Source organism: Pelmatolapia mariae, linkage group LG14 (genome assembly GCF_036321145.2).
Source record: "Pelmatolapia mariae isolate MD_Pm_ZW linkage group LG14, Pm_UMD_F_2, whole genome shotgun sequence".
Taxonomy (NCBI): domain Eukaryota; kingdom Metazoa; phylum Chordata; class Actinopteri; order Cichliformes; family Cichlidae; genus Pelmatolapia; species Pelmatolapia mariae.
In genome coordinates, this window is record NC_086239.1 from 36,301,328 (window position 1) to 36,324,000 (window position 22,673).

The 22,673-nt window shown below is 55.5% G+C and overlaps 62 non-coding genes across 62 annotated transcripts; all 62 read right to left on the bottom strand.

The window, feature by feature from the left end:
- Positions 1 to 37: 37 nt before the first annotated feature.
- On the bottom strand, positions 38 to 228 carry LOC134641949 (U2 spliceosomal RNA). The gene has a single exon (XR_010095689.1). It is a non-coding gene; the product is annotated as a U2 spliceosomal RNA (small nuclear RNA).
- A 194-nt stretch (positions 229 to 422) lies between these two features.
- On the bottom strand, positions 423 to 536 carry LOC134642495 (U5 spliceosomal RNA). Its single transcript, XR_010096202.1, has one exon. It is a non-coding gene; the product is annotated as a U5 spliceosomal RNA (small nuclear RNA).
- A 240-nt stretch (positions 537 to 776) lies between these two features.
- LOC134641961 (U2 spliceosomal RNA) lies at positions 777 to 967 on the bottom strand. Its single transcript, XR_010095700.1, has one exon. It is a non-coding gene; the product is annotated as a U2 spliceosomal RNA (small nuclear RNA).
- Positions 968 to 1,161: 194 nt separating this feature from the next.
- LOC134641896 (U5 spliceosomal RNA) lies at positions 1,162 to 1,275 on the bottom strand. Its single transcript, XR_010095637.1, has one exon. It is a non-coding gene; the product is annotated as a U5 spliceosomal RNA (small nuclear RNA).
- A 240-nt stretch (positions 1,276 to 1,515) lies between these two features.
- Positions 1,516 to 1,706, bottom strand: LOC134642383 (U2 spliceosomal RNA). The gene has a single exon (XR_010096106.1). It is a non-coding gene; the product is annotated as a U2 spliceosomal RNA (small nuclear RNA).
- Positions 1,707 to 1,900: 194 nt separating this feature from the next.
- LOC134642496 (U5 spliceosomal RNA) lies at positions 1,901 to 2,014 on the bottom strand. The gene has a single exon (XR_010096203.1). It is a non-coding gene; the product is annotated as a U5 spliceosomal RNA (small nuclear RNA).
- A 226-nt stretch (positions 2,015 to 2,240) lies between these two features.
- Positions 2,241 to 2,431, bottom strand: LOC134642337 (U2 spliceosomal RNA). Its single transcript, XR_010096062.1, has one exon. It is a non-coding gene; the product is annotated as a U2 spliceosomal RNA (small nuclear RNA).
- Positions 2,432 to 2,625: 194 nt separating this feature from the next.
- LOC134642497 (U5 spliceosomal RNA) lies at positions 2,626 to 2,739 on the bottom strand. The gene has a single exon (XR_010096204.1). It is a non-coding gene; the product is annotated as a U5 spliceosomal RNA (small nuclear RNA).
- A 240-nt stretch (positions 2,740 to 2,979) lies between these two features.
- LOC134641973 (U2 spliceosomal RNA) lies at positions 2,980 to 3,170 on the bottom strand. Its single transcript, XR_010095711.1, has one exon. It is a non-coding gene; the product is annotated as a U2 spliceosomal RNA (small nuclear RNA).
- Positions 3,171 to 3,364: 194 nt separating this feature from the next.
- On the bottom strand, positions 3,365 to 3,478 carry LOC134641898 (U5 spliceosomal RNA). The gene has a single exon (XR_010095639.1). It is a non-coding gene; the product is annotated as a U5 spliceosomal RNA (small nuclear RNA).
- Positions 3,479 to 3,718: 240 nt separating this feature from the next.
- On the bottom strand, positions 3,719 to 3,909 carry LOC134642384 (U2 spliceosomal RNA). The gene has a single exon (XR_010096107.1). It is a non-coding gene; the product is annotated as a U2 spliceosomal RNA (small nuclear RNA).
- Positions 3,910 to 4,103: 194 nt separating this feature from the next.
- On the bottom strand, positions 4,104 to 4,217 carry LOC134642499 (U5 spliceosomal RNA). Its single transcript, XR_010096205.1, has one exon. It is a non-coding gene; the product is annotated as a U5 spliceosomal RNA (small nuclear RNA).
- Positions 4,218 to 4,443: 226 nt separating this feature from the next.
- LOC134642338 (U2 spliceosomal RNA) lies at positions 4,444 to 4,634 on the bottom strand. Its single transcript, XR_010096063.1, has one exon. It is a non-coding gene; the product is annotated as a U2 spliceosomal RNA (small nuclear RNA).
- A 194-nt stretch (positions 4,635 to 4,828) lies between these two features.
- On the bottom strand, positions 4,829 to 4,942 carry LOC134642500 (U5 spliceosomal RNA). The gene has a single exon (XR_010096206.1). It is a non-coding gene; the product is annotated as a U5 spliceosomal RNA (small nuclear RNA).
- Positions 4,943 to 5,168: 226 nt separating this feature from the next.
- On the bottom strand, positions 5,169 to 5,359 carry LOC134642380 (U2 spliceosomal RNA). Its single transcript, XR_010096103.1, has one exon. It is a non-coding gene; the product is annotated as a U2 spliceosomal RNA (small nuclear RNA).
- Positions 5,360 to 5,553: 194 nt separating this feature from the next.
- LOC134642605 (U5 spliceosomal RNA) lies at positions 5,554 to 5,667 on the bottom strand. Its single transcript, XR_010096305.1, has one exon. It is a non-coding gene; the product is annotated as a U5 spliceosomal RNA (small nuclear RNA).
- A 226-nt stretch (positions 5,668 to 5,893) lies between these two features.
- LOC134641984 (U2 spliceosomal RNA) lies at positions 5,894 to 6,084 on the bottom strand. Its single transcript, XR_010095722.1, has one exon. It is a non-coding gene; the product is annotated as a U2 spliceosomal RNA (small nuclear RNA).
- A 194-nt stretch (positions 6,085 to 6,278) lies between these two features.
- LOC134642501 (U5 spliceosomal RNA) lies at positions 6,279 to 6,392 on the bottom strand. The gene has a single exon (XR_010096207.1). It is a non-coding gene; the product is annotated as a U5 spliceosomal RNA (small nuclear RNA).
- Positions 6,393 to 6,632: 240 nt separating this feature from the next.
- LOC134641995 (U2 spliceosomal RNA) lies at positions 6,633 to 6,823 on the bottom strand. The gene has a single exon (XR_010095733.1). It is a non-coding gene; the product is annotated as a U2 spliceosomal RNA (small nuclear RNA).
- Positions 6,824 to 7,017: 194 nt separating this feature from the next.
- LOC134641899 (U5 spliceosomal RNA) lies at positions 7,018 to 7,131 on the bottom strand. Its single transcript, XR_010095640.1, has one exon. It is a non-coding gene; the product is annotated as a U5 spliceosomal RNA (small nuclear RNA).
- Positions 7,132 to 7,357: 226 nt separating this feature from the next.
- LOC134642353 (U2 spliceosomal RNA) lies at positions 7,358 to 7,548 on the bottom strand. Its single transcript, XR_010096077.1, has one exon. It is a non-coding gene; the product is annotated as a U2 spliceosomal RNA (small nuclear RNA).
- A 194-nt stretch (positions 7,549 to 7,742) lies between these two features.
- LOC134642594 (U5 spliceosomal RNA) lies at positions 7,743 to 7,856 on the bottom strand. Its single transcript, XR_010096295.1, has one exon. It is a non-coding gene; the product is annotated as a U5 spliceosomal RNA (small nuclear RNA).
- Positions 7,857 to 8,096: 240 nt separating this feature from the next.
- On the bottom strand, positions 8,097 to 8,287 carry LOC134642006 (U2 spliceosomal RNA). The gene has a single exon (XR_010095744.1). It is a non-coding gene; the product is annotated as a U2 spliceosomal RNA (small nuclear RNA).
- Positions 8,288 to 8,481: 194 nt separating this feature from the next.
- Positions 8,482 to 8,595, bottom strand: LOC134641900 (U5 spliceosomal RNA). Its single transcript, XR_010095641.1, has one exon. It is a non-coding gene; the product is annotated as a U5 spliceosomal RNA (small nuclear RNA).
- A 240-nt stretch (positions 8,596 to 8,835) lies between these two features.
- LOC134642385 (U2 spliceosomal RNA) lies at positions 8,836 to 9,026 on the bottom strand. Its single transcript, XR_010096108.1, has one exon. It is a non-coding gene; the product is annotated as a U2 spliceosomal RNA (small nuclear RNA).
- Positions 9,027 to 9,220: 194 nt separating this feature from the next.
- LOC134642503 (U5 spliceosomal RNA) lies at positions 9,221 to 9,334 on the bottom strand. Its single transcript, XR_010096209.1, has one exon. It is a non-coding gene; the product is annotated as a U5 spliceosomal RNA (small nuclear RNA).
- Positions 9,335 to 9,560: 226 nt separating this feature from the next.
- On the bottom strand, positions 9,561 to 9,751 carry LOC134642019 (U2 spliceosomal RNA). The gene has a single exon (XR_010095756.1). It is a non-coding gene; the product is annotated as a U2 spliceosomal RNA (small nuclear RNA).
- A 194-nt stretch (positions 9,752 to 9,945) lies between these two features.
- On the bottom strand, positions 9,946 to 10,059 carry LOC134642504 (U5 spliceosomal RNA). The gene has a single exon (XR_010096210.1). It is a non-coding gene; the product is annotated as a U5 spliceosomal RNA (small nuclear RNA).
- Positions 10,060 to 10,299: 240 nt separating this feature from the next.
- LOC134642030 (U2 spliceosomal RNA) lies at positions 10,300 to 10,490 on the bottom strand. The gene has a single exon (XR_010095767.1). It is a non-coding gene; the product is annotated as a U2 spliceosomal RNA (small nuclear RNA).
- Positions 10,491 to 10,684: 194 nt separating this feature from the next.
- Positions 10,685 to 10,798, bottom strand: LOC134641901 (U5 spliceosomal RNA). Its single transcript, XR_010095642.1, has one exon. It is a non-coding gene; the product is annotated as a U5 spliceosomal RNA (small nuclear RNA).
- A 226-nt stretch (positions 10,799 to 11,024) lies between these two features.
- Positions 11,025 to 11,215, bottom strand: LOC134642041 (U2 spliceosomal RNA). The gene has a single exon (XR_010095778.1). It is a non-coding gene; the product is annotated as a U2 spliceosomal RNA (small nuclear RNA).
- Positions 11,216 to 11,409: 194 nt separating this feature from the next.
- LOC134641902 (U5 spliceosomal RNA) lies at positions 11,410 to 11,523 on the bottom strand. Its single transcript, XR_010095643.1, has one exon. It is a non-coding gene; the product is annotated as a U5 spliceosomal RNA (small nuclear RNA).
- Positions 11,524 to 11,763: 240 nt separating this feature from the next.
- On the bottom strand, positions 11,764 to 11,954 carry LOC134642052 (U2 spliceosomal RNA). Its single transcript, XR_010095789.1, has one exon. It is a non-coding gene; the product is annotated as a U2 spliceosomal RNA (small nuclear RNA).
- A 194-nt stretch (positions 11,955 to 12,148) lies between these two features.
- LOC134642505 (U5 spliceosomal RNA) lies at positions 12,149 to 12,262 on the bottom strand. The gene has a single exon (XR_010096211.1). It is a non-coding gene; the product is annotated as a U5 spliceosomal RNA (small nuclear RNA).
- Positions 12,263 to 12,502: 240 nt separating this feature from the next.
- Positions 12,503 to 12,693, bottom strand: LOC134642063 (U2 spliceosomal RNA). Its single transcript, XR_010095800.1, has one exon. It is a non-coding gene; the product is annotated as a U2 spliceosomal RNA (small nuclear RNA).
- A 194-nt stretch (positions 12,694 to 12,887) lies between these two features.
- LOC134641904 (U5 spliceosomal RNA) lies at positions 12,888 to 13,001 on the bottom strand. Its single transcript, XR_010095645.1, has one exon. It is a non-coding gene; the product is annotated as a U5 spliceosomal RNA (small nuclear RNA).
- Positions 13,002 to 13,227: 226 nt separating this feature from the next.
- On the bottom strand, positions 13,228 to 13,418 carry LOC134642075 (U2 spliceosomal RNA). The gene has a single exon (XR_010095811.1). It is a non-coding gene; the product is annotated as a U2 spliceosomal RNA (small nuclear RNA).
- A 194-nt stretch (positions 13,419 to 13,612) lies between these two features.
- Positions 13,613 to 13,726, bottom strand: LOC134641905 (U5 spliceosomal RNA). The gene has a single exon (XR_010095646.1). It is a non-coding gene; the product is annotated as a U5 spliceosomal RNA (small nuclear RNA).
- A 240-nt stretch (positions 13,727 to 13,966) lies between these two features.
- LOC134642087 (U2 spliceosomal RNA) lies at positions 13,967 to 14,157 on the bottom strand. Its single transcript, XR_010095822.1, has one exon. It is a non-coding gene; the product is annotated as a U2 spliceosomal RNA (small nuclear RNA).
- A 194-nt stretch (positions 14,158 to 14,351) lies between these two features.
- On the bottom strand, positions 14,352 to 14,465 carry LOC134641906 (U5 spliceosomal RNA). Its single transcript, XR_010095647.1, has one exon. It is a non-coding gene; the product is annotated as a U5 spliceosomal RNA (small nuclear RNA).
- Positions 14,466 to 14,705: 240 nt separating this feature from the next.
- Positions 14,706 to 14,896, bottom strand: LOC134642386 (U2 spliceosomal RNA). The gene has a single exon (XR_010096109.1). It is a non-coding gene; the product is annotated as a U2 spliceosomal RNA (small nuclear RNA).
- Positions 14,897 to 15,090: 194 nt separating this feature from the next.
- LOC134642506 (U5 spliceosomal RNA) lies at positions 15,091 to 15,204 on the bottom strand. The gene has a single exon (XR_010096212.1). It is a non-coding gene; the product is annotated as a U5 spliceosomal RNA (small nuclear RNA).
- A 240-nt stretch (positions 15,205 to 15,444) lies between these two features.
- LOC134642099 (U2 spliceosomal RNA) lies at positions 15,445 to 15,635 on the bottom strand. Its single transcript, XR_010095833.1, has one exon. It is a non-coding gene; the product is annotated as a U2 spliceosomal RNA (small nuclear RNA).
- A 194-nt stretch (positions 15,636 to 15,829) lies between these two features.
- LOC134642507 (U5 spliceosomal RNA) lies at positions 15,830 to 15,943 on the bottom strand. Its single transcript, XR_010096213.1, has one exon. It is a non-coding gene; the product is annotated as a U5 spliceosomal RNA (small nuclear RNA).
- A 240-nt stretch (positions 15,944 to 16,183) lies between these two features.
- On the bottom strand, positions 16,184 to 16,374 carry LOC134642110 (U2 spliceosomal RNA). The gene has a single exon (XR_010095844.1). It is a non-coding gene; the product is annotated as a U2 spliceosomal RNA (small nuclear RNA).
- A 194-nt stretch (positions 16,375 to 16,568) lies between these two features.
- Positions 16,569 to 16,682, bottom strand: LOC134642508 (U5 spliceosomal RNA). Its single transcript, XR_010096214.1, has one exon. It is a non-coding gene; the product is annotated as a U5 spliceosomal RNA (small nuclear RNA).
- Positions 16,683 to 16,922: 240 nt separating this feature from the next.
- Positions 16,923 to 17,113, bottom strand: LOC134642122 (U2 spliceosomal RNA). The gene has a single exon (XR_010095853.1). It is a non-coding gene; the product is annotated as a U2 spliceosomal RNA (small nuclear RNA).
- A 194-nt stretch (positions 17,114 to 17,307) lies between these two features.
- LOC134642509 (U5 spliceosomal RNA) lies at positions 17,308 to 17,421 on the bottom strand. The gene has a single exon (XR_010096215.1). It is a non-coding gene; the product is annotated as a U5 spliceosomal RNA (small nuclear RNA).
- Positions 17,422 to 17,647: 226 nt separating this feature from the next.
- Positions 17,648 to 17,838, bottom strand: LOC134642126 (U2 spliceosomal RNA). Its single transcript, XR_010095857.1, has one exon. It is a non-coding gene; the product is annotated as a U2 spliceosomal RNA (small nuclear RNA).
- Positions 17,839 to 18,032: 194 nt separating this feature from the next.
- LOC134641907 (U5 spliceosomal RNA) lies at positions 18,033 to 18,146 on the bottom strand. Its single transcript, XR_010095648.1, has one exon. It is a non-coding gene; the product is annotated as a U5 spliceosomal RNA (small nuclear RNA).
- A 240-nt stretch (positions 18,147 to 18,386) lies between these two features.
- Positions 18,387 to 18,577, bottom strand: LOC134642127 (U2 spliceosomal RNA). The gene has a single exon (XR_010095858.1). It is a non-coding gene; the product is annotated as a U2 spliceosomal RNA (small nuclear RNA).
- A 194-nt stretch (positions 18,578 to 18,771) lies between these two features.
- On the bottom strand, positions 18,772 to 18,885 carry LOC134641908 (U5 spliceosomal RNA). The gene has a single exon (XR_010095650.1). It is a non-coding gene; the product is annotated as a U5 spliceosomal RNA (small nuclear RNA).
- A 240-nt stretch (positions 18,886 to 19,125) lies between these two features.
- Positions 19,126 to 19,316, bottom strand: LOC134642387 (U2 spliceosomal RNA). The gene has a single exon (XR_010096110.1). It is a non-coding gene; the product is annotated as a U2 spliceosomal RNA (small nuclear RNA).
- Positions 19,317 to 19,510: 194 nt separating this feature from the next.
- LOC134642510 (U5 spliceosomal RNA) lies at positions 19,511 to 19,624 on the bottom strand. The gene has a single exon (XR_010096216.1). It is a non-coding gene; the product is annotated as a U5 spliceosomal RNA (small nuclear RNA).
- A 240-nt stretch (positions 19,625 to 19,864) lies between these two features.
- On the bottom strand, positions 19,865 to 20,055 carry LOC134642389 (U2 spliceosomal RNA). The gene has a single exon (XR_010096112.1). It is a non-coding gene; the product is annotated as a U2 spliceosomal RNA (small nuclear RNA).
- Positions 20,056 to 20,249: 194 nt separating this feature from the next.
- On the bottom strand, positions 20,250 to 20,363 carry LOC134642511 (U5 spliceosomal RNA). Its single transcript, XR_010096217.1, has one exon. It is a non-coding gene; the product is annotated as a U5 spliceosomal RNA (small nuclear RNA).
- A 240-nt stretch (positions 20,364 to 20,603) lies between these two features.
- On the bottom strand, positions 20,604 to 20,794 carry LOC134642129 (U2 spliceosomal RNA). Its single transcript, XR_010095859.1, has one exon. It is a non-coding gene; the product is annotated as a U2 spliceosomal RNA (small nuclear RNA).
- Positions 20,795 to 20,988: 194 nt separating this feature from the next.
- On the bottom strand, positions 20,989 to 21,102 carry LOC134642512 (U5 spliceosomal RNA). The gene has a single exon (XR_010096218.1). It is a non-coding gene; the product is annotated as a U5 spliceosomal RNA (small nuclear RNA).
- A 240-nt stretch (positions 21,103 to 21,342) lies between these two features.
- Positions 21,343 to 21,533, bottom strand: LOC134642130 (U2 spliceosomal RNA). Its single transcript, XR_010095860.1, has one exon. It is a non-coding gene; the product is annotated as a U2 spliceosomal RNA (small nuclear RNA).
- Positions 21,534 to 21,727: 194 nt separating this feature from the next.
- Positions 21,728 to 21,841, bottom strand: LOC134642515 (U5 spliceosomal RNA). The gene has a single exon (XR_010096220.1). It is a non-coding gene; the product is annotated as a U5 spliceosomal RNA (small nuclear RNA).
- A 240-nt stretch (positions 21,842 to 22,081) lies between these two features.
- On the bottom strand, positions 22,082 to 22,272 carry LOC134642131 (U2 spliceosomal RNA). Its single transcript, XR_010095861.1, has one exon. It is a non-coding gene; the product is annotated as a U2 spliceosomal RNA (small nuclear RNA).
- A 194-nt stretch (positions 22,273 to 22,466) lies between these two features.
- LOC134642516 (U5 spliceosomal RNA) lies at positions 22,467 to 22,580 on the bottom strand. Its single transcript, XR_010096221.1, has one exon. It is a non-coding gene; the product is annotated as a U5 spliceosomal RNA (small nuclear RNA).
- Between the last annotated feature and the right edge of the window lie 93 nt (positions 22,581 to 22,673).

Here is a 22,673-nt window from a genome sequence, read left to right on the forward strand (position 1 = left end):
AACTTGTTTGGCTTTCTTGCTTTTGCACAAAGTCAGCAAAGGGGGCACCGTTCCCGGAGGCGCTGCAATACCGGGTCGATGCGTGGAGCGAACGGAGCGAGCCCCTTATTCGGCTCCCTGTTCTAAAAATGCGTTTAATACGTTGCCCCCGAATCGGGGGCGTATCAGATATTAAACTGATAAGAACAGATACTACACTTGATCTTAGCCAAAAGGCCGAGAAGCGATGGCCTCCTGCGGGTTCCTGGCTGAGCCGCCTTCTCGGGACACTTCTCGCTTGTGACGGTGCGCTCTTTCACTTGGCTCACAGGGAGGGAGCCGCTTCAAATCTCCGCCCACCCACAGTACCTCAGAGGCCTGCGGAGCTCCCTGGAATTGCGCGCTTTCTTCTATTATTTCTTTTGAACAACGAGGAGAGGGCCCAGCCTGACGGCAGACCCTGCCAAAAAATAGGTGCAACTCCTTAGCCTCACTCTCCACGGAAGTCTTTAGTAAAAGGCGAAAGACTTGTACGTTATGAAGAGAAGCCAGAGTGTGTGTTTCTTTGGCCTCGCAGGAAGCCGCAGTGACTCCTCGTCCCGGCTTCCGGCGTCACGGTAGGCCCTGTTTGCTTGGCTGAAGCGGCAGATCTCAGGCCCCGCCTGCTCTGCTCCAGAGCTCCACTTTGACAGGAGAGGGGTGACTGGAGAGGAAGTTCGCGGCTTCAGGCTGCTTTCTGGCTCTTGGCTTGGCGGACCTTAACTTGTTTGGCTTTCTTGCTTTTGCACAAAGTCAGCAAAGGGGGCACCGTTCCCGGAGGCGCTGCAATACCGGGTCGATGCGTGGAGCGAACGGAGCGAGCCCCTTATTCGGCTCCCTGTTCTAAAAATGCGTTTAATACGTTGCCCCCGAATCGGGGGCGTATCAGATATTAAACTGATAAGAACAGATACTACACTTGATCTTAGCCAAAAGGCCGAGAAGCGATGGCCTCCTGCGGGTTCCTGGCTGAGCCGCCTTCTCGGGACACTTCTCGCTTGTGACGGTGCGCTCTTTCACTTGGCTCACAGGGAGGGAGCCGCTTCAAATCTCCGCCCACCCACAGTACCTCAGAGGCCTGCGGAGCTCCCTGGAATTGCGCGCTTTCTTCTATTATTTCTTTTGAACAACGAGGAGAGGGCCCAGCCAGACGGCAGACCCTGCCAAAAAATAGGTGCAACTCCTTAGCCTCACTCTCCACGGAAGTCTTTAGTAAAAGGCGAAAGACTTGTACGTTATGAAGAGAAGCCAGAGTGTGTGTTTCTTTGGCCTCGCAGGAAGCCGCAGTGACTCCTCGTCCCGGCTTCCGGCGTCACGGTAGGCCCTGTTTGCTTGGCTGAAGCGGCAGATCTCAGGCCCCGCCTGCTCTGCTCCAGAGCTCCACTTTGACAGGAGAGGGGTGACTGGAGAGGAAGTTCGCGGCTTCAGGCTGCTTTCTGGCTCTTGGCTTGGCGGACCTTAACTTGTTTGGCTTTCTTGCTTTTGCACAAAGTCAGCAAAGGGGGCACCGTTCCCGGAGGCGCTGCAATACCGGGTCGATGCGTGGAGCGAACGGAGCGAGCCCCTTATTCGGCTCCCTGTTCTAAAAATGCGTTTAATACGTTGCCCCCGAATCGGGGGCGTATCAGATATTAAACTGATAAGAACAGATACTACACTTGATCTTAGCCAAAAGGTCGAGAAGCGATGGCCTCCTGCGGGTTCCTGGCTGAGCCGCCTTCTCGGGACACTTCTCGCTTGTGACGGTGCGCTCTTTCACTTGGCTCACAGGGAGGGAGCCGCTTCAAATCTCCGCCCACCCACAGTACCTCAGAGGCCTGCGGAGCTCCCTGGAATTGCGCGCTTTCTTCTATTATTTCTTTTGAACAACGAGGAGAGGGCCCAGCCTGACGGCAGACCCTGCCAAAAAATAGGTGCAACTCCTTAGCCTCACTCTCCACGGAAGTCTTTAGTAAAAGGCGAAAGACTTGTACGTTATGAAGAGAAGCCAGAGTGTGTGTTTCTTTGGCCTCGCAGGAAGCCGCAGTGACTCCTCGTCCCGGCTTCCGGCGTCACGGTAGGCCCTGTTTGCTTGGCTGAAGCGGCAGATCTCAGGCCCCGCCTGCTCTGCTCCAGAGCTCCACTTTGACAGGAGAGGACGTTCGCGGCTTCAGGCTGCTTTCTGGCTCTTGGCTTGGCGGACCTTAACTTGTTTGGCTTTCTTGCTTTTGCACAAAGTCAGCAAAGGGGGCACCGTTCCCGGAGGCGCTGCAATACCGGGTCGATGCGTGGAGCGAACGGAGCGAGCCCCTTATTCGGCTCCCTGTTCTAAAAATGCGTTTAATACGTTGCCCCCGAATCGGGGGGGTATCAGATATTAAACTGATAAGAACAGATACTACACTTGATCTTAGCCAAAAGGCCGAGAAGCGATGGCCTCCTGCGGGTTCCTGGCTGAGCCGCCTTCTCGGGACACTTCTCGCTTGTGACGGTGCGCTCTTTCACTTGGCTCACAGGGAGGGAGCCGCTTCAAATCTCCGCCCACCCACAGTACCTCAGAGGCCTGCGGAGCTCCCTGGAATTGCGCGCTTTCTTCTACTATTTCTTTTGAACAACGAGGAGAGGGCCCAGCCTGACGGCAGACCCTGCCAAAAAATAGGTGCAACTCCTTAGCCTCACTCTCCACGGAAGTCTTTAGTAAAAGGCGAAAGACTTGTACGTTATGAAGAGAAGCCAGAGTGTGTGTTTCTTTGGCCTCGCAGGAAGCCGCAGTGACTCCTCGTCCCGGCTTCCGGCGTCACGGTAGGCCCTGTTTGCTTGGCTGAAGCGGCAGATCTCAGGCCCCGCCTGCTCTGCTCCAGAGCTCCACTTTGACAGGAGAGGGGTGACTGGAGACGAAGTTCGCGGCTTCAGGCTGCTTTCTGGCTCTTGGCTTGGCAGACCTTAACTTGTTTGGCTTTCTTGCTTTTGCACAAAGTCAGCAAAGGGGGCACCGTTCCCGGAGGCGCTGCAATACCGGGTCGATGCGTGGAGCGAACGGAGCGAGCCCCTTATTCGGCTCCCTGTTCTAAAAATGCGTTTAATACGTTGCCCCCGAATCGGGGGCGTATCAGATATTAAACTGATAAGAACAGATACTACACTTGATCTTAGCCAAAAGGCCGAGAAGCGATGGCCTCCTGCGGGTTCCTGGCTGAGCCGCCTTCTCGGGACACTTCTCGCTTGTGACGGTGCGCTCTTTCACTTGGCTCACAGGGAGGGAGCCGCTTCAAATCTCCGCCCACCCACAGTACCTCAGAGGCCTGCGGAGCTCCCTGGAATTGCGCGCTTTCTTCTATTATTTCTTTTGAACAACGAGGAGAGGGCCCAGCCAGACGGCAGACCCTGCCAAAAAATAGGTGCAACTCCTTAGCCTCACTCTCCACGGAAGTCTTTAGTAAAAGGCGAAAGACTTGTACGTTATGAAGAGAAGCCAGAGTGTGTGTTTCTTTGGCCTCGCAGGAAGCCGCAGTGACTCCTCGTCCCGGCTTCCGGCGTCACGGTAGGCCCTGTTTGCTTGGCTGAAGCGGCAGATCTCAGGCCCCGCCTGCTCTGCTCCAGAGCTCCACTTTGACAGGAGAGGGGTGACTGGAGAGGAAGTTCGCGGCTTCAGGCTGCTTTCTGGCTCTTGGCTTGGCGGACCTTAACTTGTTTGGCTTTCTTGCTTTTGCACAAAGTCAGCAAAGGGGGCACCGTTCCCGGAGGCGCTGCAATACCGGGTCGATGCGTGGAGCGAACGGAGCGAGCCCCTTATTCGGCTCCCTGTTCTAAAAATGCGTTTAATACGTTGCCCCCGAATCGGGGGCGTATCAGATATTAAACTGATAAGAACAGATACTACACTTGATCTTAGCCAAAAGGTCGAGAAGCGATGGCCTCCTGCGGGTTCCTGGCTGAGCCGCCTTCTCGGGACACTTCTCGCTTGTGACGGTGCGCTCTTTCACTTGGCTCACAGGGAGGGAGCCGCTTCAAATCTCCGCCCACCCACAGTACCTCAGAGGCCTGCGGAGCTCCCTGGAATTGCGCGCTTTCTTCTATTATTTCTTTTGAACAACGAGGAGAGGGCCCAGCCTGACGGCAGACCCTGCCAAAAAATAGGTGCAACTCCTTAGCCTCACTCTCCACGGAAGTCTTTAGTAAAAGGCGAAAGACTTGTACGTTATGAAGAGAAGCCAGAGTGTGTGTTTCTTTGGCCTCGCAGGAAGCCGCAGTGACTCCTCGTCCCGGCTTCCGGCGTCACGGTAGGCCCTGTTTGCTTGGCTGAAGCGGCAGATCTCAGGCCCCGCCTGCTCTGCTCCAGAGCTCCACTTTGACAGGAGAGGACGTTCGCGGCTTCAGGCTGCTTTCTGGCTCTTGGCTTGGCGGACCTTAACTTGTTTGGCTTTCTTGCTTTTGCACAAAGTCAGCAAAGGGGGCACCGTTCCCGGAGGCGCTGCAATACCGGGTCGATGCGTGGAGCGAACGGAGCGAGCCCCTTATTCGGCTCCCTGTTCTAAAAATGCGTTTAATACGTTGCCCCCGAATCGGGGGGGTATCAGATATTAAACTGATAAGAACAGATACTACACTTGATCTTAGCCAAAAGGCCGAGAAGCGATGGCCTCCTGCGGGTTCCTGGCTGAGCCGCCTTCTCGGGACACTTCTCGCTTGTGACGGTGCGCTCTTTCACTTGGCTCACAGGGAGGGAGCCGCTTCAAATCTCCGCCCACCCACAGTACCTCAGAGGCCTGCGGAGCTCCCTGGAATTGCGCGCTTTCTTCTACTATTTCTTTTGAACAACGAGGAGAGGGCCCAGCCTGACGGCAGACCCTGCCAAAAAATAGGTGCAACTCCTTAGCCTCACTCTCCACGGAAGTCTTTAGTAAAAGGCGAAAGACTTGTACGTTATGAAGAGAAGCCAGAGTGTGTGTTTCTTTGGCCTCGCAGGAAGCCGCAGTGACTCCTCGTCCCGGCTTCCGGCGTCACGGTAGGCCCTGTTTGCTTGGCTGAAGCGGCAGATCTCAGGCCCCGCCTGCTCTGCTCCAGAGCTCCACTTTGACAGGAGAGGACGTTCGCGGCTTCAGGCTGCTTTCTGGCTCTTGGCTTGGCGGACCTTAACTTGTTTGGCTTTCTTGCTTTTGCACAAAGTCAGCAAAGGGGGCACCGTTCCCGGAGGCGCTGCAATACCGGGTCGATGCGTGGAGCGAACGGAGCGAGCCCCTTATTCGGCTCCCTGTTCTAAAAATGCGTTTAATACGTTGCCCCCGAATCAGGGGGGTATCAGATATTAAACTGATAAGAACAGATACTACACTTGATCTTAGCCAAAAGGCCGAGAAGCGATGGCCTCCTGCGGGTTCCTGGCTGAGCCGCCTTCTCGGGACACTTCTCGCTTGTGACGGTGCGCTCTTTCACTTGGCTCACAGGGAGGGAGCCGCTTCAAATCTCCGCCCACCCACAGTACCTCAGAGGCCTGCGGAGCTCCCTGGAATTGCGCGCTTTCTTCTATTATTTCTTTTGAACAACGAGGAGAGGGCCCAGCCAGACGGCAGACCCTGCCAAAAAATAGGTGGAACTCCTTAGCCTCACTCTCCACGGAAGTCTTTAGTAAAAGGCGAAAGACTTGTACGTTATGAAGAGAAGCCAGAGTGTGTGTTTCTTTGGCCTCGCAGGAAGCCGCAGTGACTCCTCGTCCCGGCTTCCGGCGTCACGGTAGGCCCTGTTTGCTTGGCTGAAGCGGCAGATCTCAGGCCCCGCCTGCTCTGCTCCAGAGCTCCACTTTGACAGGAGAGGACGTTCGCGGCTTCAGGCTGCTTTCTGGCTCTTGGCTTGGCGGACCTTAACTTGTTTGGCTTTCTTGCTTTTGCACAAAGTCAGCAAAGGGGGCACCGTTCCCGGAGGCGCTGCAATACCGGGTCGATGCGTGGAGCGAACGGAGCGAGCCCCTTATTCGGCTCCCTGTTCTAAAAATGCGTTTAATACGTTGCCCCCGAATCGGGGGCGTATCAGATATTAAACTGATAAGAACAGATACTACACTTGATCTTAGCCAAAAGGCCGAGAAGCGATGGCCTCCTGCGGGTTCCTGGCTGAGCCGCCTTCTCGGGACACTTCTCGCTTGTGACGGTGCGCTCTTTCACTTGGCTCACAGGGAGGGAGCCGCTTCAAATCTCCGCCCACCCACAGTACCTCAGAGGCCTGCGGAGCTCCCTGGAATTGCGCGCTTTCTTCTACTATTTCTTTTGAACAACGAGGAGAGGGCCCAGCCTGACGGCAGACCCTGCCAAAAAATAGGTGCAACTCCTTAGCCTCACTCTCCACGGAAGTCTTTAGTAAAAGGCGAAAGACTTGTACGTTATGAAGAGAAGCCAGAGTGTGTGTTTCTTTGGCCTCGCAGGAAGCCGCAGTGACTCCTCGTCCCGGCTTCCGGCGTCACGGTAGGCCCTGTTTGCTTGGCTGAAGCGGCAGATCTCAGGCCCCGCCTGCTCTGCTCCAGAGCTCCACTTTGACAGGAGAGGGGTGACTGGAGAGGAAGTTCGCGGCTTCAGGCTGCTTTCTGGCTCTTGGCTTGGCAGACCTTAACTTGTTTGGCTTTCTTGCTTTTGCACAAAGTCAGCAAAGGGGGCACCGTTCCCGGAGGCGCTGCAATACCGGGTCGATGCGTGGAGCGAACGGAGCGAGCCCCTTATTCGGCTCCCTGTTCTAAAAATGCGTTTAATACGTTGCCCCCGAATCGGGGGCGTATCAGATATTAAACTGATAAGAACAGATACTACACTTGATCTTAGCCAAAAGGCCGAGAAGCGATGGCCTCCTGCGGGTTCCTGGCTGAGCCGCCTTCTCGGGACACTTCTCGCTTGTGACGGTGCGCTCTTTCACTTGGCTCACAGGGAGGGAGCCGCTTCAAATCTCCGCCCACCCACAGTACCTCAGAGGCCTGCGGAGCTCCCTGGAATTGCGCGCTTTCTTCTATTATTTCTTTTGAACAACGAGGAGAGGGCCCAGCCAGACGGCAGACCCTGCCAAAAAATAGGTGCAACTCCTTAGCCTCACTCTCCACGGAAGTCTTTAGTAAAAGGCGAAAGACTTGTACGTTATGAAGAGAAGCCAGAGTGTGTGTTTCTTTGGCCTCGCAGGAAGCCGCAGTGACTCCTCGTCCCGGCTTCCGGCGTCACGGTAGGCCCTGTTTGCTTGGCTGAAGCGGCAGATCTCAGGCCCCGCCTGCTCTGCTCCAGAGCTCCACTTTGACAGGAGAGGACGTTCGCGGCTTCAGGCTGCTTTCTGGCTCTTGGCTTGGCGGACCTTAACTTGTTTGGCTTTCTTGCTTTTGCACAAAGTCAGCAAAGGGGGCACCGTTCCCGGAGGCGCTGCAATACCGGCTCGATGCGTGGAGCGAACGGAGCGAGCCCCTTATTCGGCTCCCTGTTCTAAAAATGCGTTTAATACGTTGCCCCCGAATCGGGGGCGTATCAGATATTAAACTGATAAGAACAGATACTACACTTGATCTTAGCCAAAAGGCCGAGAAGCGATGGCCTCCTGCGGGTTCCTGGCTGAGCCGCCTTCTCGGGACACTTCTCGCTTGTGACGGTGCGCTCTTTCACTTGGCTCACAGGGAGGGAGCCGCTTCAAATCTCCGCTCACCCACAGTACCTCAGAGGCCTGCGGAGCTCCCTGGAATTGCGCGCTTTCTTCTATTATTTCTTTTGAACAACGAGGAGAGGGCCCAGCCAGACGGCAGACCCTGCCAAAAAATAGGTGCAACTCTTTAGCCTCACTCTCCACGGAAGTCTTTAGTAAAAGGCGAAAGACTTGTACGTTATGAAGAGAAGCCAGAGTGTGTGTTTCTTTGGCCTCGCAGGAAGCCGCAGTGACTCCTCGTCCCGGCTTCCGGCGTCACGGTAGGCCCTGTTTGCTTGGCTGAAGCGGCAGATCTCAGGCCCCGCCTGCTCTGCTCCAGAGCTCCACTTTGACAGGAGAGGGGTGACTGGAAAGGAAGTTCGCGGCTTCAGGCTGCTTTCTGGCTCTTGGCTTGGCAGACCTTAACTTGTTTGGCTTTCTTGCTTTTGCACAAAGTCAGCAAAGGGGGCACCGTTCCCGGAGGCGCTGCAATACCGGGTCGATGCGTGGAGCGAACGGAGCGAGCCCCTTATTCGGCTCCCTGTTCTAAAAATGCGTTTAATACGTTGCCCCCGAATCGGGGGCGTATCAGATATTAAACTGATAAGAACAGATACTACACTTGATCTTAGCCAAAAGGCCGAGAAGCGATGGCCTCCTGCGGGTTCCTGGCTGAGCCGCCTTCTCGGGACACTTCTCGCTTGTGACGGTGCGCTCTTTCACTTGGCTCACAGGGAGGGAGCCGCTTCAAATCTCCGCCCACCCACAGTACCTCAGAGGCCTGCGGAGCTCCCTGGAATTGCGCGCTTTCTTCTATTATTTCTTTTGAACAACGAGGAGAGGGCCCAGCCAGACGGCAGACCCTGCCAAAAAATAGGTGCAACTCCTTAGCCTCACTCTCCACGGAAGTCTTTAGTAAAAGGCGAAAGACTTGTACGTTATGAAGAGAAGCCAGAGTGTGTGTTTCTTTGGCCTCGCAGGAAGCCGCAGTGACTCCTCGTCCCGGCTTCCGGCGTCACGGTAGGCCCTGTTTGCTTGGCTGAAGCGGCAGATCTCAGGCCCCGCCTGCTCTGCTCCAGAGCTCCACTTTGACAGGAGAGGGGTGACTGGAGAGGAAGTTCGCGGCTTCAGGCTGCTTTCTGGCTCTTGGCTTGGCGGACCTTAACTTGTTTGGCTTTCTTGCTTTTGCACAAAGTCAGCAAAGGGGGCACCGTTCCCGGAGGCGCTGCAATACCGGGTCGATGCGTGGAGCGAACGGAGCGAGCCCCTTATTCGGCTCCCTGTTCTAAAAATGCGTTTAATACGTTGCCCCCGAATCGGGGGCGTATCAGATATTAAACTGATAAGAACAGATACTACACTTGATCTTAGCCAAAAGGTCGAGAAGCGATGGCCTCCTGCGGGTTCCTGGCTGAGCCGCCTTCTCGGGACACTTCTCGCTTGTGACGGTGCGCTCTTTCACTTGGCTCACAGGGAGGGAGCCGCTTCAAATCTCCGCCCACCCACAGTACCTCAGAGGCCTGCGGAGCTCCCTGGAATTGCGCGCTTTCTTCTATTATTTCTTTTGAACAACGAGGAGAGGGCCCAGCCTGACGGCAGACCCTGCCAAAAAATAGGTGCAACTCCTTAGCCTCACTCTCCACGGAAGTCTTTAGTAAAAGGCGAAAGACTTGTACGTTATGAAGAGAAGCCAGAGTGTGTGTTTCTTTGGCCTCGCAGGAAGCCGCAGTGACTCCTCGTCCCGGCTTCCGGCGTCACGGTAGGCCCTGTTTGCTTGGCTGAAGCGGCAGATCTCAGGCCCCGCCTGCTCTGCTCCAGAGCTCCACTTTGACAGGAGAGGACGTTCGCGGCTTCAGGCTGCTTTCTGGCTCTTGGCTTGGCGGACCTTAACTTGTTTGGCTTTCTTGCTTTTGCACAAAGTCAGCAAAGGGGGCACCGTTCCCGGAGGCGCTGCAATACCGGGTCGATGCGTGGAGCGAACGGAGCGAGCCCCTTATTCGGCTCCCTGTTCTAAAAATGCGTTTAATACGTTGCCCCCGAATCGGGGGCGTATCAGATATTAAACTGATAAGAACAGATACTACACTTGATCTTAGCCAAAAGGCCGAGAAGCGATGGCCTCCTGCGGGTTCCTGGCTGAGCCGCCTTCTCGGGACACTTCTCGCTTGTGACGGTGCGCTCTTTCACTTGGCTCACAGGGAGGGAGCCGCTTCAAATCTCCGCCCACCCACAGTACCTCAGAGGCCTGCGGAGCTCCCTGGAATTGCGCGCTTTCTTCTACTATTTCTTTTGAACAACGAGGAGAGGGCCCAGCCTGACGGCAGACCCTGCCAAAAAATAGGTGCAACTCCTTAGCCTCACTCTCCACGGAAGTCTTTAGTAAAAGGCGAAAGACTTGTACGTTATGAAGAGAAGCCAGAGTGTGTGTTTCTTTGGCCTCGCAGGAAGCCGCAGTGACTCCTCGTCCCGGCTTCCGGCGTCACGGTAGGCCCTGTTTGCTTGGCTGAAGCGGCAGATCTCAGGCCCCGCCTGCTCTGCTCCAGAGCTCCACTTTGACAGGAGAGGGGTGACTGGAGAGGAAGTTCGCGGCTTCAGGCTGCTTTCTGGCTCTTGGCTTGGCGGACCTTAACTTGTTTGGCTTTCTTGCTTTTGCACAAAGTCAGCAAAGGGGGCACCGTTCCCGGAGGCGCTGCAATACCGGGTCGATGCGTGGAGCGAACGGAGCGAGCCCCTTATTCGGCTCCCTGTTCTAAAAATGCGTTTAATACGTTGCCCCCGAATCGGGGGCGTATCAGATATTAAACTGATAAGAACAGATACTACACTTGATCTTAGCCAAAAGGCCGAGAAGCGATGGCCTCCTGCGGGTTCCTGGCTGAGCCGCCTTCTCGGGACACTTCTCGCTTGTGACGGTGCGCTCTTTCACTTGGCTCACAGGGAGGGAGCCGCTTCAAATCTCCGCCCACCCACAGTACCTCAGAGGCCTGCGGAGCTCCCTGGAATTGCACGCTTTCTTCTATTATTTCTTTTGAACAACGAGGAGAGGGCCCAGCCAGACGGCAGACCCTGCCAAAAAATAGGTGCAACTCCTTAGCCTCACTCTCCACGGAAGTCTTTAGTAAAAGGCGAAAGACTTGTACGTTATGAAGAGAAGCCAGAGTGTGTGTTTCTTTGGCCTCGCAGGAAGCCGCAGTGACTCCTCGTCCCGGCTTCCGGCGTCACGGTAGGCCCTGTTTGCTTGGCTGAAGCGGCAGATCTCAGGCCCCGCCTGCTCTGCTCCAGAGCTCCACTTTGACAGGAGAGGACGTTCGCGGCTTCAGGCTGCTTTCTGGCTCTTGGCTTGGCGGACCTTAACTTGTTTGGCTTTCTTGCTTTTGCACAAAGTCAGCAAAGGGGGCACCGTTCCCGGAGGCGCTGCAATACCGGGTCGATGCGTGGAGCGAACGGAGCGAGCCCCTTATTCGGCTCCCTGTTCTAAAAATGCGTTTAATACGTTGCCCCCGAATCGGGGGCGTATCAGATATTAAACTGATAAGAACAGATACTACACTTGATCTTAGCCAAAAGGCCGAGAAGCGATGGCCTCCTGCGGGTTCCTGGCTGAGCCGCCTTCTCGGGACACTTCTCGCTTGTGACGGTGCGCTCTTTCACTTGGCTCACAGGGAGGGAGCCGCTTCAAATCTCCGCCCACCCACAGTACCTCAGAGGCCTGCGGAGCTCCCTGGAATTGCGCGCTTTCTTCTATTATTTCTTTTGAACAACGAGGAGAGGGCCCAGCCAGACGGCAGACCCTGCCAAAAAATAGGTGCAACTCCTTAGCCTCACTCTCCACGGAAGTCTTTAGTAAAAGGCGAAAGACTTGTACGTTATGAAGAGAAGCCAGAGTGTGTGTTTCTTTGGCCTCGCAGGAAGCCGCAGTGACTCCTCGTCCCGGCTTCCGGCGTCACGGTAGGCCCTGTTTGCTTGGCTGAAGCGGCAGATCTCAGGCCCCGCCTGCTCTGCTCCAGAGCTCCACTTTGACAGGAGAGGGGTGACTGGAGAGGAAGTTCGCGGCTTCAGGCTGCTTTCTGGCTCTTGGCTTGGCAGACCTTAACTTGTTTGGCTTTCTTGCTTTTGCACAAAGTCAGCAAAGGGGGCACCGTTCCCGGAGGCGCTGCAATACCGGGTCGATGCGTGGAGCGAACGGAGCGAGCCCCTTATTCGGCTCCCTGTTCTAAAAATGCGTTTAATACGTTGCCCCCGAATCGGGGGCGTATCAGATATTAAACTGATAAGAACAGATACTACACTTGATCTTAGCCAAAAGGCCGAGAAGCGATGGCCTCCTGCGGGTTCCTGGCTGAGCCGCCTTCTCGGGACACTTCTCGCTTGTGACGGTGCGCTCTTTCACTTGGCTCACAGGGAGGGAGCCGCTTCAAATCTCCGCCCACCCACAGTACCTCAGAGGCCTGCGGAGCTCCCTGGAATTGCGCGCTTTCTTCTACTATTTCTTTTGAACAACGAGGAGAGGGCCCAGCCTGACGGCAGACCCTGCCAAAAAATAGGTGCAACTCCTTAGCCTCACTCTCCACGGAAGTCTTTAGTAAAAGGCGAAAGACTTGTACGTTATGAAGAGAAGCCAGAGTGTGTGTTTCTTTGGCCTCGCAGGAAGCCGCAGTGACTCCTCGTCCCGGCTTCCGGCGTCACGGTAGGCCCTGTTTGCTTGGCTGAAGCGGCAGATCTCAGGCCCCGCCTGCTCTGCTCCAGAGCTCCACTTTGACAGGAGAGGGGTGACTGGAGAGGAAGTTCGCGGCTTCAGGCTGCTTTCTGGCTCTTGGCTTGGCGGACCTTAACTTGTTTGGCTTTCTTGCTTTTGCACAAAGTCAGCAAAGGGGGCACCGTTCCCGGAGGCGCTGCAATACCGGGTCGATGCGTGGAGCGAACGGAGCGAGCCCCTTATTCGGCTCCCTGTTCTAAAAATGCGTTTAATACGTTGCCCCCGAATCGGGGGCGTATCAGATATTAAACTGATAAGAACAGATACTACACTTGATCTTAGCCAAAAGGCCGAGAAGCGATGGCCTCCTGCGGGTTCCTGGCTGAGCCGCCTTCTCGGGACACTTCTCGCTTGTGACGGTGCGCTCTTTCACTTGGCTCACAGGGAGGGAGCCGCTTCAAATCTCCGCCCACCCACAGTACCTCAGAGGCCTGCGGAGCTCCCTGGAATTGCACGCTTTCTTCTATTATTTCTTTTGAACAACGAGGAGAGGGCCCAGCCAGACGGCAGACCCTGCCAAAAAATAGGTGCAACTCCTTAGCCTCACTCTCCACGGAAGTCTTTAGTAAAAGGCGAAAGACTTGTACGTTATGAAGAGAAGCCAGAGTGTGTGTTTCTTTGGCCTCGCAGGAAGCCGCAGTGACTCCTCGTCCCGGCTTCCGGCGTCACGGTAGGCCCTGTTTGCTTGGCTGAAGCGGCAGATCTCAGGCCCCGCCTGCTCTGCTCCAGAGCTCCACTTTGACAGGAGAGGACGTTCGCGGCTTCAGGCTGCTTTCTGGCTCTTGGCTTGGCGGACCTTAACTTGTTTGGCTTTCTTGCTTTTGCACAAAGTCAGCAAAGGGGGCACCGTTCCCGGAGGCGCTGCAATACCGGGTCGATGCGTGGAGCGAACGGAGCGAGCCCCTTATTCGGCTCCCTGTTCTAAAAATGCGTTTAATACGTTGCCCCCGAATCGGGGGCGTATCAGATATTAAACTGATAAGAACAGATACTACACTTGATCTTAGCCAAAAGGCCGAGAAGCGATGGCCTCCTGCGGGTTCCTGGCTGAGCCGCCTTCTCGGGACACTTCTCGCTTGTGACGGTGCGCTCTTTCACTTGGCTCACAGGGAGGGAGCCGCTTCAAATCTCCGCCCACCCACAGTACCTCAGAGGCCTGCGGAGCTCCCTGGAATTGCGCGCTTTCTTCTATTATTTCTTTTGAACAACGAGGAGAGGGCCCAGCCAGACGGCAGACCCTGCCAAAAAATAGGTGCAACTCCTTAGCCTCACTCTCCACGGAAGTCTTTAGTAAAAGGCGAAAGACTTGTACGTTATGAAGAGAAGCCAGAGTGTGTGTTTCTTTGGCCTCGCAGGAAGCCGCAGTGACTCCTCGTCCCGGCTTCCGGCGTCACGGTAGGCCCTGTTTGCTTGGCTGAAGCGGCAGATCTCAGGCCCCGCCTGCTCTGCTCCAGAGCTCCACTTTGACAGGAGAGGGGTGACTGGAGAGGAAGTTCGCGGCTTCAGGCTGCTTTCTGGCTCTTGGCTTGGCAGACCTTAACTTGTTTGGCTTTCTTGCTTTTGCACAAAGTCAGCAAAGGGGGCACCGTTCCCGGAGGCGCTGCAATACCGGGTCGATGCGTGGAGCGAACGGAGCGAGCCCCTTATTCGGCTCCCTGTTCTAAAAATGCGTTTAATACGTTGCCCCCGAATCGGGGGCGTATCAGATATTAAACTGATAAGAACAGATACTACACTTGATCTTAGCCAAAAGGCCGAGAAGCGATGGCCTCCTGCGGGTTCCTGGCTGAGCCGCCTTCTCGGGACACTTCTCGCTTGTGACGGTGCGCTCTTTCACTTGGCTCACAGGGAGGGAGCCGCTTCAAATCTCCGCCCACCCACAGTACCTCAGAGGCCTGCGGAGCTCCCTGGAATTGCGCGCTTTCTTCTATTATTTCTTTTGAACAACGAGGAGAGGGCCCAGCCAGACGGCAGACCCTGCCAAAAAATAGGTGCAACTCCTTAGCCTCACTCTCCACGGAAGTCTTTAGTAAAAGGCGAAAGACTTGTACGTTATGAAGAGAAGCCAGAGTGTGTGTTTCTTTGGCCTCGCAGGAAGCCGCAGTGACTCCTCGTCCCGGCTTCCGGCGTCACGGTAGGCCCTGTTTGCTTGGCTGAAGCGGCAGATCTCAGGCCCCGCCTGCTCTGCTCCAGAGCTCCACTTTGACAGGAGAGGGGTGACTGGAGAGGAAGTTCGCGGCTTCAGGCTGCTTTCTGGCTCTTGGCTTGGCGGACCTTAACTTGTTTGGCTTTCTTGCTTTTGCACAAAGTCAGCAAAGGGGGCACCGTTCCCGGAGGCGCTGCAATACCGGGTCGATGCGTGGAGCGAACGGAGCGAGCCCCTTATTCGGCTCCCTGTTCTAAAAATGCGTTTAATACGTTGCCCCCGAATCGGGGGCGTATCAGATATTAAACTGATAAGAACAGATACTACACTTGATCTTAGCCAAAAGGTCGAGAAGCGATGGCCTCCTGCGGGTTCCTGGCTGAGCCGCCTTCTCGGGACACTTCTCGCTTGTGACGGTGCGCTCTTTCACTTGGCTCACAGGGAGGGAGCCGCTTCAAATCTCCGCCCACCCACAGTACCTCAGAGGCCTGCGGAGCTCCCTGGAATTGCGCGCTTTCTTCTATTATTTCTTTTGAACAACGAGGAGAGGGCCCAGCCTGACGGCAGACCCTGCCAAAAAATAGGTGCAACTCCTTAGCCTCACTCTCCACGGAAGTCTTTAGTAAAAGGCGAAAGACTTGTACGTTATGAAGAGAAGCCAGAGTGTGTGTTTCTTTGGCCTCGCAGGAAGCCGCAGTGACTCCTCGTCCCGGCTTCCGGCGTCACGGTAGGCCCTGTTTGCTTGGCTGAAGCGGCAGATCTCAGGCCCCGCCTGCTCTGCTCCAGAGCTCCACTTTGACAGGAGAGGGGTGACTGGAGACGAAGTTCGCGGCTTCAGGCTGCTTTCTGGCTCTTGGCTTGGCGGACCTTAACTTGTTTGGCTTTCTTGCTTTTGCACAAAGTCAGCAAAGGGGGCACCGTTCCCGGAGGCGCTGCAATACCGGGTCGATGCGTGGAGCGAACGGAGCGAGCCCCTTATTCGGCTCCCTGTTCTAAAAATGCGTTTAATACGTTGCCCCCGAATCGGGGGCGTATCAGATATTAAACTGATAAGAACAGATACTACACTTGATCTTAGCCAAAAGGCCGAGAAGCGATGGCCTCCTGCGGGTTCCTGGCTGAGCCGCCTTCTCGGGACACTTCTCGCTTGTGACGGTGCGCTCTTTCACTTGGCTCACAGGGAGGGAGCCGCTTCAAATCTCCGCCCACCCACAGTACCTCAGAGGCCTGCGGAGCTCCCTGGAATTGCGCGCTTTCTTCTATTATTTCTTTTGAACAACGAGGAGAGGGCCCAGCCTGACGGCAGACCCTGCCAAAAAATAGGTGCAACTCCTTAGCCTCACTCTCCACGGAAGTCTTTAGTAAAAGGCGAAAGACTTGTACGTTATGAAGAGAAGCCAGAGTGTGTGTTTCTTTGGCCTCGCAGGAAGCCGCAGTGACTCCTCGTCCCGGCTTCCGGCGTCACGGTAGGCCCTGTTTGCTTGGCTGAAGCGGCAGATCTCAGGCCCCGCCTGCTCTGCTCCAGAGCTCCACTTTGACAGGAGAGGGGTGACTGGAGACGAAGTTCGCGGCTTCAGGCTGCTTTCTGGCTCTTGGCTTGGCGGACCTTAACTTGTTTGGCTTTCTTGCTTTTGCACAAAGTCAGCAAAGGGGGCACCGTTCCCGGAGGCGCTGCAATACCGGGTCGATGCGTGGAGCGAACGGAGCGAGCCCCTTATTCGGCTCCCTGTTCTAAAAATGCGTTTAATACGTTGCCCCCGAATCGGGGGCGTATCAGATATTAAACTGATAAGAACAGATACTACACTTGATCTTAGCCAAAAGGCCGAGAAGCGATGGCCTCCTGCGGGTTCCTGGCTGAGCCGCCTTCTCGGGACACTTCTCGCTTGTGACGGTGCGCTCTTTCACTTGGCTCACAGGGAGGGAGCCGCTTCAAATCTCCGCCCACCCACAGTACCTCAGAGGCCTGCGGAGCTCCCTGGAATTGCGCGCTTTCTTCTACTATTTCTTTTGAACAACGAGGAGAGGGCCCAGCCTGACGGCAGACCCTGCCAAAAAATAGGTGCAACTCCTTAGCCTCACTCTCCACGGAAGTCTTTAGTAAAAGGCGAAAGACTTGTACGTTATGAAGAGAAGCCAGAGTGTGTGTTTCTTTGGCCTCGCAGGAAGCCGCAGTGACTCCTCGTCCCGGCTTCCGGCGTCACGGTAGGCCCTGTTTGCTTGGCTGAAGCGGCAGATCTCAGGCCCCGCCTGCTCTGCTCCAGAGCTCCACTTTGACAGGAGAGGGGTGACTGGAGACGAAGTTCGCGGCTTCAGGCTGCTTTCTGGCTCTTGGCTTGGCGGACCTTAACTTGTTTGGCTTTCTTGCTTTTGCACAAAGTCAGCAAAGGGGGCACCGTTCCCGGAGGCGCTGCAATACCGGGTCGATGCGTGGAGCGAACGGAGCGAGCCCCTTATTCGGCTCCCTGTTCTAAAAATGCGTTTAATACGTTGCCCCCGAATCGGGGGCGTATCAGATATTAAACTGATAAGAACAGATACTACACTTGATCTTAGCCAAAAGGCCGAGAAGCGATGGCCTCCTGCGGGTTCCTGGCTGAGCCGCCTTCTCGGGACACTTCTCGCTTGTGACGGTGCGCTCTTTCACTTGGCTCACAGGGAGGGAGCCGCTTCAAATCTCCGCCCACCCACAGTACCTCAGAGGCCTGCGGAGCTCCCTGGAATTGCGCGCTTTCTTCTATTATTTCTTTTGAACAACGAGGAGAGGGCCCAGCCTGACGGCAGACCCTGCCAAAAAATAGGTGCAACTCCTTAGCCTCACTCTCCACGGAAGTCTTTAGTAAAAGGCGAAAGACTTGTACGTTATGAAGAGAAGCCAGAGTGTGTGTTTCTTTGGCCTCGCAGGAAGCCGCAGTGACTCCTCGTCCCGGCTTCCGGCGTCACGGTAGGCCCTGTTTGCTTGGCTGAAGCGGCAGATCTCAGGCCCCGCCTGCTCTGCTCCAGAGCTCCACTTTGACAGGAGAGGACGTTCGCGGCTTCAGGCTGCTTTCTGGCTCTTGGCTTGGCGGACCTTAACTTGTTTGGCTTTCTTGCTTTTGCACAAAGTCAGCAAAGGGGGCACCGTTCCCGGAGGCGCTGCAATACCGGGTCGATGCGTGGAGCGAACGGAGCGAGCCCCTTATTCGGCTCCCTGTTCTAAAAATGCGTTTAATACGTTGCCCCCGAATCGGGGGCGTATCAGATATTAAACTGATAAGAACAGATACTACACTTGATCTTAGCCAAAAGGCCGAGAAGCGATGGCCTCCTGCGGGTTCCTGGCTGAGCCGCCTTCTCGGGACACTTCTCGCTTGTGACGGTGCGCTCTTTCACTTGGCTCACAGGGAGGGAGCCGCTTCAAATCTCCGCCCACCCACAGTACCTCAGAGGCCTGCGGAGCTCCCTGGAATTGCGCGCTTTCTTCTATTATTTCTTTTGAACAACGAGGAGAGGGCCCAGCCAGACGGCAGACCCTGCCAAAAAATAGGTGCAACTCCTTAGCCTCACTCTCCACGGAAGTCTTTAGTAAAAGGCGAAAGACTTGTACGTTATGAAGAGAAGCCAGAGTGTGTGTTTCTTTGGCCTCGCAGGAAGCCGCAGTGACTCCTCGTCCCGGCTTCCGGCGTCACGGTAGGCCCTGTTTGCTTGGCTGAAGCGGCAGATCTCAGGCCCCGCCTGCTCTGCTCCAGAGCTCCACTTTGACAGGAGAGGGGTGACTGGAGAGGAAGTTCGCGGCTTCAGGCTGCTTTCTGGCTCTTGGCTTGGCAGACCTTAACTTGTTTGGCTTTCTTGCTTTTGCACAAAGTCAGCAAAGGGGGCACCGTTCCCGGAGGCGCTGCAATACCGGGTCGATGCGTGGAGCGAACGGAGCGAGCCCCTTATTCGGCTCCCTGTTCTAAAAATGCGTTTAATACGTTGCCCCCGAATCGGGGGCGTATCAGATATTAAACTGATAAGAACAGATACTACACTTGATCTTAGCCAAAAGGCCGAGAAGCGATGGCCTCCTGCGGGTTCCTGGCTGAGCCGCCTTCTCGGGACACTTCTCGCTTGTGACGGTGCGCTCTTTCACTTGGCTCACAGGGAGGGAGCCGCTTCAAATCTCCGCCCACCCACAGTACCTCAGAGGCCTGCGGAGCTCCCTGGAATTGCGCGCTTTCTTCTATTATTTCTTTTGAACAACGAGGAGAGGGCCCAGCCAGACGGCAGACCCTGCCAAAAAATAGGTGCAACTCCTTAGCCTCACTCTCCACGGAAGTCTTTAGTAAAAGGCGAAAGACTTGTACGTTATGAAGAGAAGCCAGAGTGTGTGTTTCTTTGGCCTCGCAGGAAGCCGCAGTGACTCCTCGTCCCGGCTTCCGGCGTCACGGTAGGCCCTGTTTGCTTGGCTGAAGCGGCAGATCTCAGGCCCCGCCTGCTCTGCTCCAGAGCTCCACTTTGACAGGAGAGGGGTGACTGGAGAGGAAGTTCGCGGCTTCAGGCTGCTTTCTGGCTCTTGGCTTGGCGGACCTTAACTTGTTTGGCTTTCTTGCTTTTGCACAAAGTCAGCAAAGGGGGCACCGTTCCCGGAGGCGCTGCAATACCGGGTCGATGCGTGGAGCGAACGGAGCGAGCCCCTTATTCGGCTCCCTGTTCTAAAAATGCGTTTAATACGTTGCCCCCGAATCGGGGGCGTATCAGATATTAAACTGATAAGAACAGATACTACACTTGATCTTAGCCAAAAGGTCGAGAAGCGATGGCCTCCTGCGGGTTCCTGGCTGAGCCGCCTTCTCGGGACACTTCTCGCTTGTGACGGTGCGCTCTTTCACTTGGCTCACAGGGAGGGAGCCGCTTCAAATCTCCGCCCACCCACAGTACCTCAGAGGCCTGCGGAGCTCCCTGGAATTGCGCGCTTTCTTCTATTATTTCTTTTGAACAACGAGGAGAGGGCCCAGCCTGACGGCAGACCCTGCCAAAAAATAGGTGCAACTCCTTAGCCTCACTCTCCACGGAAGTCTTTAGTAAAAGGCGAAAGACTTGTACGTTATGAAGAGAAGCCAGAGTGTGTGTTTCTTTGGCCTCGCAGGAAGCCGCAGTGACTCCTCGTCCCGGCTTCCGGCGTCACGGTAGGCCCTGTTTGCTTGGCTGAAGCGGCAGATCTCAGGCCCCGCCTGCTCTGCTCCAGAGCTCCACTTTGACAGGAGAGGGGTGACTGGAGACGAAGTTCGCGGCTTCAGGCTGCTTTCTGGCTCTTGGCTTGGCGGACCTTAACTTGTTTGGCTTTCTTGCTTTTGCACAAAGTCAGCAAAGGGGGCACCGTTCCCGGAGGCGCTGCAATACCGGGTCGATGCGTGGAGCGAACGGAGCGAGCCCCTTATTCGGCTCCCTGTTCTAAAAATGCGTTTAATACGTTGCCCCCGAATCGGGGGCGTATCAGATATTAAACTGATAAGAACAGATACTACACTTGATCTTAGCCAAAAGGTCGAGAAGCGATGGCCTCCTGCGGGTTCCTGGCTGAGCCGCCTTCTCGGGACACTTCTCGCTTGTGACGGTGCGCTCTTTCACTTGGCTCACAGGGAGGGAGCCGCTTCAAATCTCCGCCCACCCACAGTACCTCAGAGGCCTGCGGAGCTCCCTGGAATTGCGCGCTTTCTTCTATTATTTCTTTTGAACAACGAGGAGAGGGCCCAGCCTGACGGCAGACCCTGCCAAAAAATAGGTGCAACTCCTTAGCCTCACTCTCCACGGAAGTCTTTAGTAAAAGGCGAAAGACTTGTACGTTATGAAGAGAAGCCAGAGTGTGTGTTTCTTTGGCCTCGCAGGAAGCCGCAGTGACTCCTCGTCCCGGCTTCCGGCGTCACGGTAGGCCCTGTTTGCTTGGCTGAAGCGGCAGATCTCAGGCCCCGCCTGCTCTGCTCCAGAGCTCCACTTTGACAGGAGAGGGGTGACTGGAGAGGAAGTTCGCGGCTTCAGGCTGCTTTCTGGCTCTTGGCTTGGCGGACCTTAACTTGTTTGGCTTTCTTGCTTTTGCACAAAGTCAGCAAAGGGGGCACCGTTCCCGGAGGCGCTGCAATACCGGGTCGATGCGTGGAGCGAACGGAGCGAGCCCCTTATTCGGCTCCCTGTTCTAAAAATGCGTTTAATACGTTGCCCCCGAATCGGGGGCGTATCAGATATTAAACTGATAAGAACAGATACTACACTTGATCTTAGCCAAAAGGCCGAGAAGCGATGGCCTCCTGCGGGTTCCTGGCTGATCCGCCTTCTCGGGACACTTCTCGCTTGTGACGGTGCGCTCTTTCACTTGGCTCACAGGGAGGGAGCCGCTTCAAATCTCCGCCCACCCACAGTACCTCAGAGGCCTGCGGAGCTCCCTGGAATTGCGCGCTTTCTTCTATTATTTCTTTTGAACAACGAGGAGAGGGCCCAGCCTGACGGCAGACCCTGCCAAAAAATAGGTGCAACTCCTTAGCCTCACTCTCCACGGAAGTCTTTAGTAAAAGGCGAAAGACTTGTACGTTATGAAGAGAAGCCAGAGTGTGTGTTTCTTTGGCCTCGCAGGAAGCCGCAGTGACTCCTCGTCCCGGCTTCCGGCGTCACGGTAGGCCCTGTTTGCTTGGCTGAAGCGGCAGATCTCAGGCCCCGCCTGCTCTGCTCCAGAGCTCCACTTTGACAGGAGAGGGGTGACTGGAGACGAAGTTCGCGGCTTCAGGCTGCTTTCTGGCTCTTGGCTTGGCGGACCTTAACTTGTTTGGCTTTCTTGCTTTTGCACAAAGTCAGCAAAGGGGGCACCGTTCCCGGAGGCGCTGCAATACCGGGTCGATGCGTGGAGCGAACGGAGCGAGCCCCTTATTCGGCTCCCTGTTCTAAAAATGCGTTTAATACGTTGCCCCCGAATCGGGGGCGTATCAGATATTAAACTGATAAGAACAGATACTACACTTGATCTTAGCCAAAAGGCCGAGAAGCGATGGCCTCCTGCGGGTTCCTGGCTGAGCCGCCTTCTCGGGACACTTCTCGCTTGTGACGGTGCGCTCTTTCACTTGGCTCACAGGGAGGGAGCCGCTTCAAATCTCCGCCCACCCACAGTACCTCAGAGGCCTGCGGAGCTCCCTGGAATTGCGCGCTTTCTTCTATTATTTCTTTTGAACAACGAGGAGAGGGCCCAGCCTGACGGCAGACCCTGCCAAAAAATAGGTGCAACTCCTTAGCCTCACTCTCCACGGAAGTCTTTAGTAAAAGGCGAAAGACTTGTACGTTATGAAGAGAAGCCAGAGTGTGTGTTTCTTTGGCCTCGCAGGAAGCCGCAGTGACTCCTCGTCCCGGCTTCCGGCGTCACGGTAGGCCCTGTTTGCTTGGCTGAAGCGGCAGATCTCAGGCCCCGCCTGCTCTGCTCCAGAGCTCCACTTTGACAGGAGAGGGGTGACTGGAGACGAAGTTCGCGGCTTCAGGCTGCTTTCTGGCTCTTGGCTTGGCGGACCTTAACTTGTTTGGCTTTCTTGCTTTTGCACAAAGTCAGCAAAGGGGGCACCGTTCCCGGAGGCGCTGCAATACCGGGTCGATGCGTGGAGCGAACGGAGCGAGCCCCTTATTCGGCTCCCTGTTCTAAAAATGCGTTTAATACGTTGCCCCCGAATCGGGGGCGTATCAGATATTAAACTGATAAGAACAGATACTACACTTGATCTTAGCCAAAAGGCCGAGAAGCGATGGCCTCCTGCGGGTTCCTGGCTGAGCCGCCTTCTCGGGACACTTCTCGCTTGTGACGGTGCGCTCTTTCACTTGGCTCACAGGGAGGGAGCCGCTTCAAATCTCCGCCCACCCACAGTACCTCAGAGGCCTGCGGAGCTCCCTGGAATTGCGCGCTTTCTTCTATTATTTCTTTTGAACAACGAGGAGAGGGCCCAGCCTGACGGCAGACCCTGCCAAAAAATAGGTGCAACTCCTTAGCCTCACTCTCCACGGAAGTCTTTAGTAAAAGGCGAAAGACTTGTACGTTATGAAGAGAAGCCAGAGTGTGTGTTTCTTTGGCCTCGCAGGAAGCCGCAGTGACTCCTCGTCCCGGCTTCCGGCGTCACGGTAGGCCCTGTTTGCTTGGCTGAAGCGGCAGAT